The sequence below is a fragment of the Cnephaeus nilssonii genome (genome assembly GCF_951640355.1).
Source record: "Cnephaeus nilssonii genome assembly, chromosome: 12".
Classification (NCBI taxonomy): Eukaryota; Metazoa; Chordata; class Mammalia; order Chiroptera; family Vespertilionidae; genus Cnephaeus; species Cnephaeus nilssonii.
The window spans coordinates 80,713,975-80,722,974 of record NC_137083.1 but is presented as its reverse complement, the minus strand read 5'-3'; the positions used below and the strand labels follow the sequence as shown (position 1 = coordinate 80,722,974).

At 51.8% G+C, this 9,000-nt stretch overlaps 1 pseudogene across 1 annotated transcript; it reads right to left on the bottom strand.

Annotated features, from left to right (window-relative positions):
* Nucleotides 1–2,578: 2,578 nt before the first annotated feature.
* On the bottom strand, nucleotides 2,579–5,340 carry LOC307108626 (glycogenin-1-like; annotated as a pseudogene). Its single transcript has 3 exons — nucleotides 5,311–5,340; nucleotides 4,892–4,954; nucleotides 2,579–3,495 (listed from the first exon to the last, which is right to left on the bottom strand). The product of its transcript is annotated as a glycogenin-1-like (transcript).
* Between the last annotated feature and the right edge of the window lie 3,660 nt (nucleotides 5,341–9,000).

Here is a 9,000-nt window from a genome sequence, read left to right as displayed (position 1 = left end):
GCAGCGATCACAGGCTATTTATTCCTAATGCACAAGAACCCCTCCCCTGGCTCCTCATTGGCTGAGTACTATAGGGTTAACAGTTCCTCCCTCTCCCCAGTATATCATCTAGGTCTTATTGTCGCCTATTGGGTTGTTTTAAAAAATGGGCTGGGCCTTTTCTAGTTGCTTCCACCTCCCTTTGTCTAGTTGTGGCAGATCTTCCTGGAAAATGTGCTGCTGGTCAAGTGCACAGTTCCTTGTTCTTATACCCTCTCACCTCCTCCTGCATCCTGTTTGCCCTGGGAAAATTCAGTAACCGACTGGCAGCATGCTGTTAGTTTTCTCCATGGAAAGTTAACTATGCTGAAGATGGCTCACAGAGGCCTAGTTCCTACAATTTCAGCCTGCCCCCCTCTGCAGGACCCGTTGGGCAGGAGAGACGAGCCTCTTGCTCCCGGACTCTCCTCTGCCCACCCGCTGGCTGGAACACGCTCCCTCTGCTGCTTGACCAGCCCTCCTTTGCTCCCTGTGTCCCGGGCAGTCAGCCTATTCCCAGTAACGCTCCTCTGCTGGGCAGTCTGGGCTCACCGGCTCCTAGCCAGACCCTGCATCTGCCTAAGGAGGGGGGAGCCCAAGTCTGTCCCTGTTGCGTCCTGCAGCACATTTCTGCCCCAGGGCCCAAAGCCTGGCTCACTGTAGGAATTCCAAGGGTGGACAAACAAGTGAGCACATGACTGAGGTCACGCTGGGCAGCAATGAACTTCAGAGCCACCGTGTCCCAGTCTGTTCCTTCGGGACCATGATCATCTGTGGAGCAGCTGAGCCAAGAGCTGAAAGGTCCCGGCGGAGCAGGGACAGCTCTCACCTGCTGCAGCCCGTCCGTCGGGTGGGACCCCGAGAAGGACGTTTTCGTGGGAGAGGCTTCCAGGGAACTTGGTTCTTGGCGGAGCTTGTCCCCAGGGCCCTGGGCCTGTTGTTTATTAGGCAGGAGCTGCCGGGTAACTCAGCACCTGACCTTGTCCGCCAGATGACAAAAAGTCATAGTTATATGTTGTGATTTTTCAGTATTTTTAGTTTACAAACCAACTGTTTATCACATGAAGACACTGATCTATAAATAAATGTGAAAGCAGTGATGTGTCTGGCCTCTTCGGGCCTCAAGTTGAGGCAATGATCTGTAAGCATATTTGTCTGTGTCATTGATCCCTTTTTTATTAATGGCGTGGCTTTCGTTATGGCTATCCATCTCTTTTTCGATTACCGAAGTCCCTGCAAACCTTTGTTCCTGCGTGGCCCCCGGTCAGCTCCCACTTCTGAGTGAGGTAGAGGCACGCTGCCTGGCTCAGCTCAGGGCAGCATTGATTTTCATGAGCCTTTCTGTTTTTTCTCCCCGTTTTCAGAGTACTTGTCTGTTATGTAGAGACTAGTGGCCCGGTGCACAAAATTCATGCACAGGTAGGGTCCCTAGGCCTGGCCAGTGATCAGGGCCGATCAGGTTCCCTGCCTCCCCAACTCCCTGCCTCCTCTTTCCCTCACTCCCTCAGTGCCCCGCAGCCGCTGCTGGTTGCCCACCATGTTCTGTGCCGCCCCCTGGTGGTCAGCGCACATCATAGCGAGTGATCGATCTCCCAGTCTCCCGGTCGAACTCCTGAGGGGACACTTTGCATATTAGCCATATATATATATATATATATATATATATATATATATATATATGCCAGCTCCATTTTCATTGTGTGTCACCTATAGACCCGTGAATTAAGGGTCATCTGTTACACTTGTTTGTTTGTTAATCCTCACCCAAGGATATTTTTTCCACTGATTTTTAGAGAGAGTAAAAGAGGGAGAAAAGGGGGAGAGAGAGAAGCATCAATGTGAGAGACACATGGATTGGTTGCCTCCTGCATATGCCCCCACGGGGACTGGGGTTCGAACCTACAACCCAAGTACATGCCCTTGACTGGGAATTGAACCTAAGACCCTTCAGTGTGTAGGCTGATGCTCTAACCACCTAGCAGCACTGGCCAGGGCTCTCTTTTTTTGTTGTTGTTCTTTTGTTATGTCGTTCCATTTATTTTTTTATGGTGAAAAATCTTTATTTTTCATATAAGGTGCCACTGCTGTTTTCAGATATACAGAACTGAACAGAAGCATTTTAGCATGCTGCCTCACTGTACATGGAAAACTGGGGCATCTTCAGACACTAAAGCTGGGGAAGAAAATTTGTTGATGGGTTCATGAATCACTCAGCTGCCTTCACCTGAAAGCAGAACTGTAATCACTCGGGCAGCCCTGGACAATTCTGAAATGCATGTCTACGGAGGTGCAACAGCAAGCCAGAGACAGATACCATGTCCTGCTCTGAAGGGAGACTGATCTGGCCCCTGGCTCAGCCCATTTTAAGAGCTGATATAGCCATCTTAACAGTTTGAGTTTCCCTGTCCACAAACGTTGGCAATCAGCCTAACAGAATTTCTGAAACAGCTGAATAAGCCCAGGTTTAAAAAACAGGCCATTGTCCATTTAACAATTGCTACTTCATAACTTCTGCTCAGTAATCACCTGATGTCCCACAAAACCCCTTACCTGATGACTGTCAGTGGGAGCCTCTGGCCGCTGTAACAGGCCCGCTCTCGGTACTAAGTGTGAGAACAAGTGCCCGTGACAGGGTGGAAAAGCGGCAGTGTTTCTGTTGGAGGTAAGTGTCGAGTTTCCTCTGGATGTTGTCGAAGGAATCTGTCCCCGTGCAATCCCCTGGCCCTGCTCCCACCTCTCCTTCCGTCTTCTGAGGGTACAGAAGGCTGTGCCGCAGCCGGGGTCTCCCCAAGGGACAAGTGTGACGGCTCCGGAGACATCTTGCACATGGCGGTGTGGCCGGGTGTCTGAGATGAGACCGAGCTGCCGCAGCAGAGGTGAAGGCTGTGGTGAAGAGGCCCCACCACAGGCTGAGCTCAGGGGGAGTCCTGGTGGGTCATGGGACTCACGTGTGACACTTCCTGTTTTAGGAGCACAGGCATAACCCCACGGTTTATTCGTCCCAGGGAATGCACAACTTTGGCATTTGCACCAAATGCTTTACATGCTGGGAGGTAGGAGTATATAGGAACGCTGCTTAGGTTATAAATAAATGGCAGGTGTTTTCTGATATCTGTTGTTGCCCAGCTGCTAAAAAACATGTTCAGTAAACCCTGGTCCCCGCCATCAAACCACCTTGCTCGGAAGCAACGCGCAGCAGCTGCTGTGTTTGCTCTGAAGGCCGACACACAAAGACCGGTTTGCAGCAGTCAGGCCACCGGGGTCTGGAGCCGCTGACAACTCTTCTCTCTCAAAAAGATCATCAATATTTGCTAGGAGCAGAGTATCTGCACCCAGGAACACACATTCTGAATACTGTGTAAGTGACCAGCAGTGGAGCTTAGTTAAGGCAACACCCAGCTCAGGCCTCTTCATTACGGTCAGAGGAGCAGAATCGCCACCGTCCAAAACATCTACCACGACTGCATCCAAGACTGTCTAAAACTTTCCTGCCACGGTGCTGCCGGGCCGGGGGCCGCCGCAGCCGCAGGTGTGTGGCCGTGAGAGCCGGGCGGGTGGAGCAACAGCGAGGAGGGGTGCTCATTCCAGTTCTTTTAAAAATATATTCTTACTGATTTCAGAGAGGAAAGCAGAGGGAGAAAGATAGAAACATCAGTGATGAGAGAGAATCATTGACTGGCTGCCTCCTGCTTGCCCCCAACTCAGGATTGAGCCTACAATTTGGGCATGTGCCCTGACCGGGGATCAAACCACAACCTCCTGGTTCATCGGTCGATGCTCAACCACGGAGCCACACTGGTCGGGCTGTGGTTACATTTTGACACAGGGACACGTTACCTGCCTGATGAAAGTTAAGCCGATCTCATTGGTTACGTAGGGTTCCATGACTTGTCACTGACTTTGTTTTTGCTCTTTCTGTGGCAGGCTTTGCTGTGAGGCGGCTGTGTGTTCAGGCAGGGCCTGGCAGGAAGGTCCGGGGAACGCACCTGCTCCTGGGTCACTTGAAGTGCACACGTGTGAAACCTCTCCGGGCGGCTGGGAGTCTCTGCTGTCACTTGGGTCTTGCGTCTGCTCTGGGGAACCATTCTGATCATTTCAGTGATTCACACTGCAACCTTTTCAGGACACTGGAGAACTTTAAGGGGTCCTTTAAAAAGTATTTGTTGGACTTGTACTAAAGTCTTATACTAACAACACTTAGCACTATAGCCTTGGATAGAAGTTGTTTTTTTCTGTGTTAATCACAAGAGGCATGGGTAACATTTGCTATGTGCTTGCCATGAGCCAGGCCCTGTTCTAAGTTTTTTGTAAAATATTGATTCATTCAATGTCCCCTGAAGCCCTAGGCAGCGGCGGAGGGGGGCAGGGCAGCGGCGGAGGGGGGCAGGGCAGCGGCGGGGGGGGGGGGCAGAGCAGCGGTGGAGGGGGCAGGGCAGCAGCGGGGGGGGGGGGGGCCCGGGCAGCGGTGGAGGGGGTCGGGCAGTGGCGGAGGGGGTACGGCAGCGGTGGAGGGGGGCAAGGCAGCGGCGGAGGGGGGCAAGGCAGCGGCGGAGGGGGCCGGGCAGAGCTGCAGAGGAGGCCCCGCTTTGCCACTTTGCCAAGCGGAAGGGCCAGTCTGTTCATCCCTCGCCAAAGGACGGTGTTGGCCACATCTACCTTGCTGGCTCCCCGACAACCTAATTGGGCCATTGCAGGTGGAAAGGGCTCCTTCATTTTTTAAATTTAATTTAATTAAATAAATGTATTGCATTTATTGGGGTGACATCCTATATAATAAAAGCCTAATATGCAAATTGTCCTCTTGGGTGGTTGTTTGACCAAGAGTCTGAGCAGGAGACGGGGAGTTTGACTGCTCACTATGACGTGCGCTGACCACCAGGGGGCAGCGTGGAGCATAGCGAGCATTGGCAACACGCTGCGACCTCTCGCTGGCTACCTGGGGGTGGGGGACAGGGACGGAGGTGCCCTGAGAATGCGGGGTGTCTGCTATGCTTGCTCTCACTCCCCTGCTACCCTCCCCAGGATGCCAGGCCTCAGCGCTGGGGAAGCCCTGTGCTCAGGTGCCAGGTGCCTGCGAGGAGCCCACCCCACACCCACGCTGCCTCTTCCGGGTGAGCTGGGCTGCAGCTGCCGGGACTGCAGGGGCCGGTTGGGTTCCCCGTGGGTTTGCACAGGAGCCGGTCTGTGAGGCTAGCCGGGAGCGCGCGCTGCCTGCCTGGCTTCCATGCAGCGCTGCTGGGCGGCCCAGAGGCCCACGCTATGCCCCAGCCCATGGCCTCTGGCCACGCTCACCGCATCTCCGTGTGGGGGCTCGAGCGCCATGACTCAGGCGGAGGGGGGCATGTGGGGGCCTGGGGGCCCAGGTGCTACCCAGGGCCCAGAGGTCAGCTGGTACCTGCCCTTCCACGCCAGACACTTGTGCTTTGATGTCCTGCCAGGCCTGGCCTGCACATGCACAGATTTCGTGCACTGGGCCTCTAGTTGGTTAATAAAATTATATAGGTTTCAGGTGTACAATCATCTGCATATTGTATTGTGTGTTCACCCCAAGTCAAGTCTCCTTCCATCACCATTTATCCCCCCATTACCCTCTTCCACCTTCCCCACCCCCTTTCCCTTACCATACTGCTGTCTGTGTCTATGAGGGTTTTTTCGTGTTTTTTTGCTTAAGCCCAGAAAGGGCTCATTTAAGATACTTGTCATTCATGTTCACCCAGCTACAAATTATCTTTCTTACATTGCTTTTCTAACATTTAAAATATATTTTTTTGGGGAAAAACACAAATAGTAACTATTCAGAAGGAAACCAATATCTCTCACTTAACAATCTTATTGGAGGTTGGATCATGGTCTGGGATAATGTAGACAATAGACAAATCTTTAGCAAGAATCAAATGGTGCCTAACACTAGCTTTAGGCGAGCTGTGTTTTAAATGATGTGGTTTAAAAATGCACAACAATAAGTCGGGAGGCCATTGTAAATCCAGGTCTCATATTTTGCCGAACGTCGTGTCTCCTTTGTGAAATGTAGGATTAATCTTCCTGTTGCCAAAAAAGTGATCCTTCCTGGGGGAGAGAAGGGGCGGGAATCTGAACGTCCCTCACTGGGATGCTCATGGGCATAGGTCGATCCACCTGCCTGCCCCCCAGGTGAGCACCGGGAAACCTGTGCGCGGGGTCACTCAGAGCGACTTGGTGCAGGGTGTCAAGAGGGAACATTGATACCGAGGCACAGTTGCCTATTTTGTCTTCTTTCTGGCCGGTTGGTAATAGCCGGCTTCTGCCATGAAAAGGCGTCTCTCTGATTACAAACCCTGTGCCATCACAAGGGCTTCACCCAGCTTCACCCTGGCAACTCAGAGGCAGTCTCCAGCACCTGTCTGGGTCGGCATAGACCGGTAGTTATGGTTAGGACTTTACCCTGCAAAACAAGGCTAATATTTCTCCATTAATTTTCCCAAGAAAATAAATAGAAAGCAAATTACTTTATTTGAGTGGATTGTGTATTCAATGCTGGAGTGACGGGAATGCTTGAGGGCCCGGCCAGCGAGCGCTCGCTTGTACCTAATGGAGCCGTGAGCTGGGGAGACTGCCCAACTTCTCGTGGCTTTATCGATCAATTTCCGGCACACGGACCCCTAGACAGGAACTGTCTCTGGGCAAGATTTTATGACCTCAATATAGATCCAAAGCTTTTAATGCACCTTTTGCCTTTATCATAGTGTCACTGAGAAGCCCAGAGTGGGCAGGGATGGCCTTCTGACCCCCAGTTCCATGTGGAATCACGTGAAGACGGCTCCGTTTTACACAGGCCCTCCATCTGAAGGCCTTGGAGCAGCTCTTAGCCCGCCTGGTCGCAAGGCCTCTAAAGGCAAGTGGGAGGTTCCCCTGCCTCCTGAGAGGCAGAACCTTTGTGATGCTCCCGGAGGCCTCGAGAAACAACAAGTGGATGTACACTGCGGCGGATGCCGAGAAAAGCAGGAAGCCGTCGGCCAGGCCAGCGTTAGGAGAGTTATCAGACGAACACTGGCCTCCGCTTGGACAACACCAAACACGCTCACGTAATGGACTGGCCCACTTGATTACCGGGTGGGCCCGTCCGTGCACACGTCCAGCAGCCTCACTCAGCTCTTTCCCTGAGATATCACTTCTCCAGCCCGAGAGGGGCTCAGTGCTGGGCTGGGTCCCGTCGCTCAGCGTCAGCTGTTTTCTCCCCCGGGGAGCGGAGTGATGGCTCTATACCTGGGACTTGCTGGGGACATAATAAACTTCCAATTGCCTTTGGTGACTTTGTGGCCCTATTCCGTGGGAATATGTAGCTGTGCTCTGTGAGAATAGGAATATTAAATCAGGGCTCTAAACACTTAAGATACAACTTTGCCCTAAATGGCAAGGCCAGGGATGCTGACACCCAAAGCATAGGAATCTCTTTTTCAAAAATAACTCGGGGGGCCCTGCTGGGGAGCTCAGGTGGTTGGAGCCTCATCCCAATACGCCAAGGCTGGAAGTTTGATCCCTAGTCGGGCACATACTAGAATGAACCAATAAATGCATAAGTAAGTGAACAACAGACTGGTGTGGTCCCCCCCACCCCCCAAATAAATAAATAAATAAATACAAAGTAAAAAAAATAGCTGTGCCGCGCCAGCACAGCCAAGGATTCGGCGAGCCTGAGGGAGGGCCGGCGAAGGATGAAGAAAAGACAGACAAGAGAATAAGCTGGGTCTAGGTGGATCTTCTGTGCCTGGCTGAGACCACAGAACAGATCCAGACTGCAAAGCTGATGCTTTATTTATAGTCAGGGGCAAACAAGGTAATTTACAATGTTCTTGTAAGTTTCACTTGTTTTGGCAGCACTTGCTGCCCCTCCCATAGCCCATTAGCTACCCAGGAAAGATCTAGGGAGCAGTCACAAGATCAAGCTTAATTATGCTGAGAGGGCTGTGCCCTCTAAGCTGGGACTTGTTTGTGGCTTTGCCAACAGGTCAGTCTGAGGCTTAACCCTATAACTGCTCCCTACAAATAGCCCTAGCTGGTTTGGCTCAGTGGGTAGAATGTCAGCCTGCGGACCAAAGGGTCCCGGGTTCGATTACCGTGAAGGGCACATACCTTGGTTGCAGGCTCCTCTACCACCTGGGCCTTGGTTGGGGCGTGTGCAGGAGGCAACCAATCAATGTGCTTCTCTCTGTCTTTCCCTCTCTTCCACTCTCTCTAAAAATCAATGGAAAAAATATCCTAAAACAAAAATTTAAAAAATAACTTGGAATAAATGTATTATAGTCACTATTAATTTTTTAAATGGCTTTATTGAGGTACAATTGGCACATAAAAATGCACATACTGCATAGACACAACCTGGTGATTCCGCACGTACACGTACACTGTGAGACGGGCAGCACGGCGGCCCGGCCCTCAGCCAGAGGGGCCTCCTGCCCCTTCTTTCTGGGCAGAACACTTCGCAGGAGCCCCCGCTCCCTGCCCTGCGCTCCCTGCGGCCGCCGCACACTGCAGTGGTCAGCCTCGGGCACTGTGCTGAGCAGCAGAGCCCCAGGGACTGCTTGTCTTGCATAACTGAAACTGTCACCGATTGAACAGCAACGCCTCGCTCCTCCCTCCCCGCCCGCCAGCCCCCTCTGCTCTCTGCGCCTGAGAGCTTGGTTATTTTAGGTTCCTCAGATAGTGGGACCCGGCTGTGTTTGTCCTTCGGAACTGGCTTACTTCCCTGAGCACAATGCCCTCAGGTTCCATCTGTGCTGTAGCGTATGATAAAATATGACATACATTGTTTTTTAAGGCTGAATAGTATTCGATTGTATGTATTCACCTCATTTTCTTTCTTTGTTCATCTGTTGATGGGCATTTAGGTTGTTTCCATATCTTGCCTGTTGTGGAAAAAATGCTGCAGTGAATTTAGGAGTACAGTTAGCTGTCTGAGATCCTGACTAACCTTATCAATTTTGAATTGTCCATATATAAATACTG